Genomic DNA, 12,561 nt, shown 5'->3' with positions numbered 1-12,561 from the left:
AAGTCATTCCAATTGTCAATCAGATATGTTGGTGTAAACAAGGCTTAGCGGCTGAGTAATTTCCCTTTTAGGACCAATTCACATCTAGCTCGTTTTCTTAGGACATTTTACTTTCACTGGGCATTATGATGTTATATCTTGTATGAATTGTACCATTATTGGCAATATAGCATTCTTTCATTGCTTCTCTCTTATGTGGAAGGTTATTTGGTGTTGCAAAAGATTCTTGTTCCTATGAGTTCTTTCAGTCAACATAGTTTCAAAGCTTTAGATCTGCAAGCTTCTTCTCTTGTGTGGAAGGTCATTTGGTAATGCAGGAGATTTTATGCACCTATGAGTCCTTTTAGTAACTCCTTTTTGGAAGGTTTTACCATGTTTTTCATAGAATGCATCCTAGAGTAAAACAAACCTTGCTATTGAATTTTAAAGGCTCAAAAATCTATGAATCAACTATTAACACCATCATTTTTAGAGCAATCACAAGTACAAGTTCTTTATGTAGACATCTCCATTTTACATCATACAATTTCTTTGTATTGTCTGATCCATACTTGATAGAAAACAAATTGCGTCAGATGTATGATAATACTCTCTTCTATATTGACATCAACTATAGTCGTTCAAATTTTGGCAGTTCAATCATTTTCATTTTTTGTTAGCATGTTTTTCAGCATGCGGTACAATGTATGGCAAAGATTATATTGGGTGGTGGATCAGCAGAAGTCCCACCTATCATAGACATCAAAAAGTAGCGCAAAGTCCCCAATGGCCAAATCTCAGAGTCTTATCACTGACTGCCTGCCCAGTTTGCAGCATGTGGACATAGAGGACCAAGCCCCTAGCCACACCCAGCTAGGAGGGCTTAAACCTCACCACTTAAAAGCTGTTATTAAAGGCAGATTCCACCCACGTCCCACCTGCAAACCACTCTACAACCAACTAGGAAATGCAAGTTATTTCTACCTACACATTACCCCAAATCTAGCAATATCAACCCTACTTAATTAGCAACATCACCTTAGCACCACCCCAAAAGTGACCTTTCTGAGCAGTTCACTATTGTCTCAGTCATTTTTCTAGATTCTGCTTGAAGCATCAAATTTGTTAACTTTTCCCTTTCTTGCATCAGGCATATATTTTCAATAGAAAGTCAAATATTGGCAAAGTTCTTTTAGAAACAAATCCAAAATAACAAAGAACTTGTTTGTAACCTCTGATGTTCCTTTTGGCAAGCATTTTTCTCTGAAAAGTATTAAAAACATTATAGCAGTTGAGATAGGCTAGTCAGTTTGTAAAAATTGTACAAAAGTGCCTCTTGTACTTTGTTGAGGGGTTATAATTTTTGTTGGGGGTTTCATGCCTATGTAGTTTGGGGTGATCTATCTTAGTTCATAATGGGCCTTTTGTTTCATCCTTTAGTACTCCTCTTGAAGAGGGAGAGCTACAAGTAAAAGAGAAGTGTTATCTTAAAGCACTTGTGTTGGCTTTGTTTTTTGCCCCATCTCTAGGACTTGTTCCTAAACCAAGTCCTTCTCAAGGATATCTAGATTGGGTTACCAAGGACTTGTTCCTAAACCAAATCCTTCTTAAGGATATCTAGATTGGGTTACCAAGCAGATCATGACATAAGAGTGACATTTTGTGTCATGTTTATAACACTTTGTGGGCCTTTTCACAAATCGAGCACCCCCCTCCCCAGTGCCGTTTGGACAAAAAGTATAGGGATACATGGAGATTCTAATACTTAGTCATTCCTAGATGATCTTGCTTAGGACTATCTTTGTAAGAACCCCCAACCAGTTCTAACTCCAACAAACATCAAATTACTTCACTTTGGATGTTTGACATTTTGTCAAACACTTTGCATGAAACCTCTATCTTGCTGTCCTTCATTTTCAGATTACTTCTGCTTGCTCTTAATAGATTCAAATTTAGTTTAGATGCTTGCAAAAGGTTATTAAATATCCAAGCAAAGAACTGAAGTACAAATGCAATCTTTTTTTACCATTCAAATGCATACATATGATTTACACGTGAAATGTGCATCTGCAGCCAGTAGACATTTCTACAAAGACTTGGCATGCAAGCTAAATGAATTATGGCAATTATTACAATCATAAATAGACAAGCAACTAATTAAAAGAACATGTAGGGCATTTGACATTCGTATATATTGCAGCGATAATTTCCACACCAACTCAATAGGAGACAACCCTCATATGAAGCGCAGCTAATTCAGTATTAAGCTGCTAGGGGACTCTACATCTCACCCTTTAGCAGATTGCTCCAGCCAAGAAACTCAAACACTGCCCAGTTAGAATGAACGCAGCCATTCAATTTGCACTCCAATGGCAGTAATATAGGTCACTAATCAATGGGAAAGGGATGCCGAGCAATGTAGAATAAACATCATCAAATAAACTTCAGCTTCAGCAATGTATCATGCATAAGAAACCCTCCTACTTGGATGACACAAAACAATTCACTATGCAACAGCAGTGAATTAGATGCTCGAAACAGATCTAGAATGCTGATTCAATTGCTTTACAACAACAGCAATTGATGCACAAATCAAGAGGAATCAGTCCTCAAGAATTCTCAACCTTCAAACCCTCAAGAATCTTCACAAGTCATTAAAAAGAAATTGACAAGAATGAATTCTTTTCTCCATAAAGTTTCTTTTACAATGCAACTTGGCTTCTTCCTCACACTTTTCATTAAAGAGCCTACATCAATACACCTTTCCATTAGAAGCTCTCATTTAATAATTAAATGATAATTTGGCCACTAAAATAATAATACCTCCCAAAATACTTATCCTTTAAATATATCATTTGAAATAGGAGTCACACCTATTATTTCCCCATGTGATCAAATGTATTTTCCTAAAATTGAAAGGGTCCCTCTCAATCATCACCAGACTTGTCATAAATAGCAGGTGCATGAAACTAAGCCCAAACAAAGTCCAATCTAAGTCAAAGGAAAACCAAACTGGAACACACTGAATTGTGAAGAAGACAAGACTCTCCCATAGCCAAGCCTCTACCTCGGGAGACCCTCTATCCACAATAATTAGCCTATGAAAATCACAATAATAGGCTAATTTCTCAAACTCTGATGCTGGCAAAAATAGGGACATTACAATCCGCCCTCCCTAAGATTGTATGTCCCCAAGCAACCTCAAAAACAAATAAAACAATAGTCCACCCAGGACCCAAGGGTAGAATTGTGTAACGTCCCTGTGATCACGAACTAGTGCCTGTGGCATCATAACCAATCTAACTAACAAAACTTGCCAAACTAAAATGAATCTGATTGTAGATGCCATGGGAGAGAATATCTCATAGACAAGCAACTCAGAAAGCTGACAAAGCTTGCTTCCTTGAATTGCACAAGGGGAGCTAACACACACACTATTTGACACATGCACAATTAACTATGCACCTAAAAAAGATCAAACACATGAGAGTCAAAAGTAAGACCATATATACTCGGCACCATGTATACATCCCAAAACTTCTCTAAGGGCCCTATTTGAAGCCCTAGTACTAGATGGATCCCAAATACTGGACAAAAGCTCGAAACATCCTCTGCAAGGCTCCCATGGATGTGCTCACTCTGCAAGAAATCCAACTTGCAACCACTGATTCCATCTACTATAGATGGCAAATACTAAACCCCCAAAGGATAGTACACCCTCAAAACCAATCCACACTAACGCATCATCAAGTACTCTATGTGTGGATCTAGCAGGGCATGAAGAATACTCTTCCCTATTCACTCACGATAAAAAGCTCCCACCTCGGTCAAACACTAACTGTCATAGCTCTAAATGTAACCCCTGTCATCCAGCTCATCGCCAACAACATCTACAATGGATGTAACTAGTGGAAAACCCAATACAACATGTGGGTTCTCGTTGTTCTCTAAAATGCACAATCCCAAATGTATCAACACATGTAACTACAATGGATGTAGCCACGTCATAATTTGTCGATACTGGAATATCACCAATTGTTTCTATAGGAAATTGAATTGTGTCTACAAATGGTGTAAATTGTATCTAGCTCCACTCAGGTGAGTGATCAAAATCAACCTCAAAAAGCAGATTGTCATAAGACAATGTTGCATCCATCTCAAACATAGGATTGTCTACAAAGTGAACCTTGCCATTGTGTTGATCTATACTATAACATGACATCTCTACATTGCTCACCTCATCATCAACATGTGTGTTATCATCAATGTATACATCAATAACTGCATGCATATTGCTAAACACCTCAACAATGGTTCAATTGGGACGAAAATAGCTACTTATCTTACAGTATCACCGCAAGCTCTCATTTCCACTATCATTGCACCGCCATCAGATGCACACCCTGGGAACTCATGCCAACAACTGCATCATCTCTCAACCTGACAAGAATTCCAATCACAATCCACATCCAATGTGTCCAACACTTAAGCAATGTCGTATGGTAACTCAAAAGGAATGTCTTGCACATCTGTAACTACCACAGTATCATCATGATGTAAAAAATCCTCATTGTTGTCATACAAATCAGAATGGCATGACTATCAATATTCATGTTATCTTCCTCAATATCATCAATAACATGCACACTATCATCCATTACTCTATCCACAACACATTCGGACTTAATGTCACATGGGCCATTGCTGATATAAAAGCCAGACTGAGAGTTTTGACTGAAAACATCTTCTTGCTATCTAATGGTGTCCATAATATTATTATATAGTATATTAGAAAATTTAAATTGCATTTATAGATTGTGCTTAATAATTTATAAATACAATTATACATATTTTATTATATATATAGTTATACTATCTCAGTGTATACTATATAGAGTATTTCATAATGTAAATTTTAGATACTGTATTTATAGATATTAGACACAAATTTATAATCACACATATACATTTACTATTAATAAATTTATAAATGTATTTATAATTTTATATTCTATTAAATTATTAATAATATATTATAATTTATAATAACTATTAATTATTGACAATAGTATAAATTCATAATATTATACTTATTATTTATTTAGAATATTTGTTTATTATCAAAAAAATATGCATTCAATTCTTTGATTTTTATAGGTTTATAATTGTACTAGATAGTTTTGATTAAGTAAAAACAAGTTTTAAAGGACTCAAAACCTTTTACATAGGAACATAACAACAAGAGTGGAGAAGCCCAGAAGAACTGTGCATCAGCACCTAAGAACAGAACTAAGACAAGAAGCCTTAAAACAACCAACACGAAAAAACAACAAAAAGACAGCACAAAGACAACTACAAGGTCTTCAGTAAATCAACTGCCTGGTCTGCAAGGATGTTCACATTATCCACAGAGGCCTTTAGATCATCTATTTCTTTGGCCTCACAACCTCAATCTTTTTTGAGTTAGCCCTTGTACGCTTGTTGGATCTGTGGTCATCTTTCATGTCATTGGAGCCTTGACCTTTCCCCTATTCAAATTTGTTCAACAAAGTATTAATGTTGTCACGGTCTTCAGAATAGAACAATTCTGGTCAACAAGTTTCTTGACTGTCTTCTCCATATTGACCACTCTGTTATCCATACCATCCAACCTTTTTTGGAAATCTTTAATCAGTTGATCCAAAGCTTTATTCTTGGCTTCCAAGGGTGGAACTCATTTCATAAGATTCTTAACCTCTTTAGCATTACCAATCACCTCAGAAAGTCTATCAATATATTGTCCCAAAGTTCTCTCCCCTCTAGTAGTTTTGTTGAGCTGATCAAACTCTCTCGAAATGTCTTGCATTTGCTGCTTCAAACTACTAATGTCCTTCTACATTAGCCCTGGATTACCAAAGATCGCCTTCAAATAACCACGGTCATCATTGTCCTTGTTATGAATCAAGTAATCCTCATCGCTGCCCAAATTGTCTCTTTGATTATCCGCCTCCTTAGGCCCTTTCTCAACAACTTTCCCTTGTGAAAGCACATTCTTCCCTTTCTGCTCCATCGTCTTATTCAGAGGTTCATCATCAATAGATATGTTTGAAACCTTGTCCATATTCTTCCCCTTGTTTGCTGAGATGATCAAACTCTCGAGAATTGTAATGTCCTCATTTTTGACAAGTCTATGCAGTTGATAGAGTTAGCTCATCATAGTGTAATATCCCTTTCGAGATATTTACTAAAAACCTTTGATATAAAACTTGCAAGTTTAAATCCGAACAATAAACCAATAATTGATATAAATTCCAGAACGTTAATCGATTTATAACCAATAGAGATGCATACGAGAAACCCAAAAAAGTGTGTTTATTTCCTCCAATATTCAAAAGTACATATTTAAACCAGTAATTAACACAAATAGTTGCCAAATAACGTTACTGTATTGTACAACAGCTATACAATAACAAGCAACAATCCAAAAAATCAAATCTTATAAACTGAAATAACAATCGGATTGGCAATATAGATAAATCCTGTAAGAAGACTAGGTTTGCGTCCAACCTTCAAAAACTTCTTTAAAGGTTTGCGTCCTCGAAGAGATAACCAATAACTGCTTCCAGCTCCCAAATTAATATTTGTTTTAAATATTATAATCTTCATAACTTCCCATGTGGAGCCTATTGTACCTTTATCAATTTTCCCAATGTGATACACGCTCTTTTAAGCAATGTGGGATAAAGCACATTTTTTTTCCTTTAGTCACTTAAGTGAACATAGTACCTTTTTAAATAAAGTGACAAGTTAAATGAACTTTAATAGTCAATTAGTAAACCATATAATCATTTGGCATTAAAATAACTAACCCAATGAACTCAGATAAGCACATGCAGTAGCTCATCGAAAAGCTCTCGGCAAGACGCTTCCAAACCAACACTAAGGTACCGAAAATACTATGATCTATTTACTTACTAAAAATAGTAAGCATCCGGACAACCTGCCAAAACCGCTCTAATGGGTCTAAAACTAGAAATGTCTAAGCCAAATCTCGAACTAAACCCCGTAAAGAACCTTTTCACCCCCGAAACCTAGGCGAAGTGAGCCGGCAACACAGAAATATAATGTCCTAGAAAAAGAGGACATTACAAAGCCTCCCTTCTCAAAGATTGCTTGCCCACAAGAAATCCGCTCATACCTGTAGAAACCAAATGCCAGGATCCCATAATCGCCTCGAGAACAATGTTCTACTCCTCAACCGACGTAACCCGGCATGCATCTTCCCAAATCCAAAATGGTGAAACAGTACAATAGGAATCAATGTGCCGCATAACTGAATGTCAAGATCCCAAGTCTCACCAAAAAGAGACACCAACTACCATGTGTTGCTGCCATGTGTGCCAATACCCTCAATCAAAATGAATGCCTCACTCCATGAGTGACCCTGCGAGTCTCTACTGTCAAGTGAAGATGGGAGCTCAACAATATACCAATATCCACCCCAAGATGATAGCAACCAAACTCCCCATCTAACTCCCCAATAAAAGGCAATACATACCTGGATCCCAAATGAGAACTCGTCCCCTATCTATGATACCACTGACTAGCTCCTGTAATACCTGTACCACTATACCGCTGTACCACTCCTGTAATATTTGTACCGATGACACTAACAGATCCGACCAATCTGACTCCACCACTATATCATCCTGGTAAAACCGGAGTAATCCTAATCTCTGGAACTCTGATTTGTCAAAAGGCTGAAACAAACAGATCATAATCCTATGACTCTGTAACAACACAATATAATCCACCAAATGTAAGATACTATTAACACCTAGATCGCCAATCACCCAATCAACATGATGCTAGATTAAAGGAGTGGTTGGTGAATCACCAACATCATAAATGCTCACCCTAACTTCAATATATTGCTGAATAAAAAATGTAGACACCTCATGTGGAATGTAGGGTAGTGTATGTTCTCCCCACTCATCTGCAAATAACTCATTGACCCCTGAAGGCCAAATAGAATCAGCAAATATACTACCAACATACACAAGCAAATCACTAATAGCTGGAATATACCAAAAAGAAAAATCACCAATCAACAAGTAGGCCGTGGCCATCTCACAAGAGCTGGGTGATAAATCTCTGGGAAAGCTGAAGAATCCCTCAGAGCATGCTAAGGATAAATTTGAACTTCCTACTTCACCACAAGTACCCTCGCTTATGTTAAGGTCTTCATAAAAGGAAGGTTCACCATTAATTGAAATTTCTAAATTATCCGCACTTGTTGTATCACTATCCACGTGCTCATGTGATGATGTACAATTGCTGTCATAAAAATCTGGATTTCCAAACTCGTCAAATTGTTGATCCATAGAATTTTTCTCATCATAGAAAGTCTCAGACAAGGAACACGTGATTGACTTACATAGTTTGCCTTCACATCTACCCACTTTATGAATTTCTTCAATGATTTGTGAGATTTCTTGTGCCCTTGAACCACGGTTATCATCTTCATAAGTGGCTGCCCCACTCATTTTATTTTCACCTTTGTGGATAGAATAATGTGTTAAGCTCAATTGAAGGCATAGCTCATCTACCTCACTCTCCTTGTCCCTTCCAAATTTTATTGCTAGATCTCTATCCATTAATAGTTGCAAGTACTCATATTTTATCATTTTCAAGTTTTCAAAAATAGTATGTAAAAGAGGACTTGTGAACCACATACATTCCCATGCTTCTTTTCTATCACAATCTTCCGCATGAGATCCTCAATCAAATTGGAAGAATCATCCATCCTCGTCAACACTTGGACAATCTTGTCCTCTTTGACCAAAAGCATATCCAATAAGTCAAGGAATGATAATGGTTTTTGACCATCTCCTTCAAACACAAGTGGGCTATTCTCCATAGAATTTTCTGATTTTTCATCACCTAGGGGAACAACATTTTCAGATATATCCTCTAACTCAACGTGTGCTAGATCATCTATCCTGCCAACATTGCGGTCCATTTGCTTCTCCTCAATATTTGACATAATTTCCAACCTAGTTTCACCATAAAATTCATCCAAGTTAATTTCCATGTCACCAAATAAAATGCTAGTGTTTTCCATGTCTAAATAAGATGGGGAATTGCCAACATTGGTGGTTTGGTCAACTCTTCTACCTAGGCCATCAATATGCTCATCAGAAGGACTAGTGTCAACAGCTCTATAAGATACTTTTGTCTCCCAATTACCTATTAGTATACTTGTGCCCTTATTAGTACTACTATCAAGTTGATTGATATCTTCCTTGTGCAAATTTTTGTAACTGTCCTTTGCAAGGAGATCTCGAGCCAATTCATATTATTTGTTCCTTACCATATCCGTCTTGTTTTGCAACTATAGCTGAAAGTCTACATAATTAATGAAAAGAAATTATTTTTGAAGCTTTGACGGAAATTTGTTATAATCATCGTACAATCTCCTTACTTCAATTTTACATTCATAAGGGTCTTTGACTTGCCCATCCCGAGTGTACCTTGAATTCTTAATTTTTTGAAGGTCTGTTGTAGCCATGTTTTGTGTCTTCACAATTTCCTGTCTTTCTATACTTGTATTGAAAGACTGATCAAAATTTGCTTTGTACTACTACTTGTATTAAATGGCTACTGAATTGTCACCTACCGATAACTTGCACTGAGATATGACCCTGCGAAATATAGGTGGCACTGTCCAACTTCCTGAATCTACTTCCGACTCAATGCCAAACACTATAATAAACTTCGCAAATTCTGATCAAAGAGTTATGATTTGGGCTTAAGGTATTTCGTCAAACATTTACCATGAAATCAAGTCAATCATAATGTTGGAATGAGTCTTAATGGTAGGACTGGTTCAACTCCTAAATTACTCCAAATGCACTTTGCAACTTAACACCTGTTGAACTTGACTGTTCATGCTCATTCAACACATTTCCACTGTTACTCTCACAGCTGGAATACGAAACTATGACTGGGCGGATGGAAATGGCATTTCAGTCTCCAGCTATTATACTCTTAATGCTTCCCAACGTGACCACTCTTTTCAAAAATACGGCACCCTCAAGAGGAATACATGTTGTTATCCCATCCAACAACGCCTATTGGAGATCCTCTTATGCTCCAAATTAACAGTTCCTATAAGTGGCAGTAGTTTTGTTGCTGCCTCTGCAATCTTTTCAGGCTTAGCTTCATCTTGGATAAACTCAAGCACCAACTTGTATCCAAGAATGACATTTACAAGAGAGATAAACTCTGGAGGAAAAATTTTTTTAAATGTAGTACCAATCCAGTTTGATATTCCAGTATTTCTATGCAGAACGACTTGAGGTACCTTCTATCAGATTTAGAAACATTAGAGATATATTTTGCAGCTCAAACAATCAGTGGCCAAACATACCTTAATTCTTGAGCTCGTGAAGCTGGAACCAATGCAATAACAAGCTCATCTACTTTAACCCCAAGGTTTGATCTGGCCTCCTCTTGTGATAAATGTTTGCCTTTGTCTACCAGCGAGTGACCAACATTTATCGCATATGCTCCTGCCTATTTGTAGTATAATGTCTCCAAAAAGTTGTCTCTACTATGATCCTCCCGCGATGCTCCCTGCTATTAAATCCGACTGAGCTAAAGGAAAGGTGCTCATAGAGTCATTGCTTAAGTTTGAAAGGAAACAGAACACTACACCAAAATTTCTGTAATGTTGAAGATTGACATATATCGGGGTCTCTTTTTTTGCAAATGACCACACCCAACTTTCAACTTGGAAGACGACATCATGAGCAGTATGTATCATGCAGGCCGGTTCTAATATGCTACGGTTCAAAATAGTATGTCCACTGATAGCAAACCCATCTAGCAATCCAGTATGTCGTATTCCATGAAACTCCGCTCCGTAATAAAACCAGCACAGGCGTCGGCAGTATAAACTGGTATTAAGGAAATGAACTTCAGATGTGACATCTTACCTTGGGCGAAAATGCAACACTTCTCTGTTTGGCACCCAACCTGAACCACTACTGGTATTTTGGACATTATACCAACCTGCCTTCTATCTGTCTATCCCCAACTTCCTTCATATATTCAAAGCCTCTGAAGTCAACTCCAAATCCTGCAGATATGGTGTGAGAGTGCTCGTCATTGCCTATGGCATTAACTCAAGATGAAGGCCGCAGTAGAAGTCCACATACTACTGAAGTCGAAAAGGTCATACAAGCTACAGCATACTATCGTGATTCTCCAAAAAGCTTGACTCCTGCTGCTGCACACCTTTTTATTTTCCACTGGTCGATACTGTTATTGCAAGCTATCTACATAAACTCCCGTGCCTGTATGAGATGTCACCCGCACAATGTCTGAGATGTGCCACCCAAGTGAGACGCTATGGTGTTAATGTAGCTTTCTTCCAAACACCTGCAAGTTGTTGGAGAAGTAAAGCTCGTAACTTCCCTGTGTAACCCGACTGGGACTTATCTTCTTCTCTTATACGGCAGTCCCACTTCCACGTCCTATCCTTGTTATTTCCTCCTTAAATATTACCTGAAGAAAATACAAACTTCTCTGCCAATTAGAAGGCTATCGAACTCATTGTACAGATACTAACTTTCCATGCAAAGATTGATTTCTAGAACAGCTAGGGGCTACGTCCCACTGTCCAATGTCTAGGGATTTCATCCTACGGCAGTCCAGTCACAAAGTAACCGTTCAGAATTTTATATCATAATATATTCATTCATTGTGTGCAAATCTTTTGCCTATAATAAGCTCGTAACTTCAAAGGATTTTTTTCTCTCTGAATAAACTTCCACAAGATGGCAAGATCTTTGGCTCTGATACCACTGTAATATCCCTTTTCGAATATTTACCAAAAACCCTTGATACAAAACTTGCAAGTATAAATCCAAACAGTAAACCAATATTTGATATAAATTCTAGAACGTTAATCGATTTATAACCAGCAAATATGCATACGAGAAAACTCAGAAAAGTGTGTTTATTTCCTCGAATATTCAGAAGTACATATTTAAACCAGCAATTAATACAAATAGTTGCCAAATAACGTTACTGTATTATACAACAGCAATACAATAACACGCAACAATTCTGAAAATCCAATCTTATAAACAGAAATAATAGTCAGATTGGCAATATAGATAAAACCTATAAGAAGAATAAGTTTGCGTCCAACCTCCAAAAACTTCTTCAAAGGTTTGCATCCTCGAAGATATAACCAATAACTGTTTCCAGCTCTCAAATTAATATTTGTTTTAAATATTATAATCTTCATAACTTTCCATGTGGAGCTTGTTGTACCTTTATCACTTTTCCCAATGTGATGCACGCTCTTTTAAGCAATATGGGATAAAGCACCTTGTCCTTTAGTCACTTTAGTGAACATAGTATCTTTTTAAATAAAGTGACAAGTTAAATGAACTTTAATGATCACTTAGTCAATAAACCATATAATCATCCGGCATTAAAATAACTAACCCAATGAACTCAAATAAGCACGTGAAATAACTTGTCGAAAAGCTCTCGACAAGACGCTTCCAAACCAACACTGAGGTACCG

At 37.1% G+C, this 12,561-nt stretch overlaps 1 protein-coding gene across 3 annotated transcripts in view; it reads right to left on the bottom strand.

Annotated features, from left to right (window-relative positions):
• GCT (RNA polymerase II transcription mediator) overlaps positions 1–12,561 on the bottom strand; it is a 178,404-nt gene that overhangs the window by 145,874 nt on the left and 19,969 nt on the right. The window lies entirely within an intron of this gene.

Source organism: Cupressus sempervirens, chromosome 4 (genome assembly GCF_028749045.1).
Source record: "Cupressus sempervirens isolate cs-2001-9-10 chromosome 4, ASM2874904v1, whole genome shotgun sequence".
Classification (NCBI taxonomy): domain Eukaryota; kingdom Viridiplantae; phylum Streptophyta; class Pinopsida; order Cupressales; family Cupressaceae; genus Cupressus; species Cupressus sempervirens.
The sequence above is the reverse complement of the archived record's forward strand: the minus strand, read 5'-3'. Positions and strand labels throughout refer to the sequence as shown.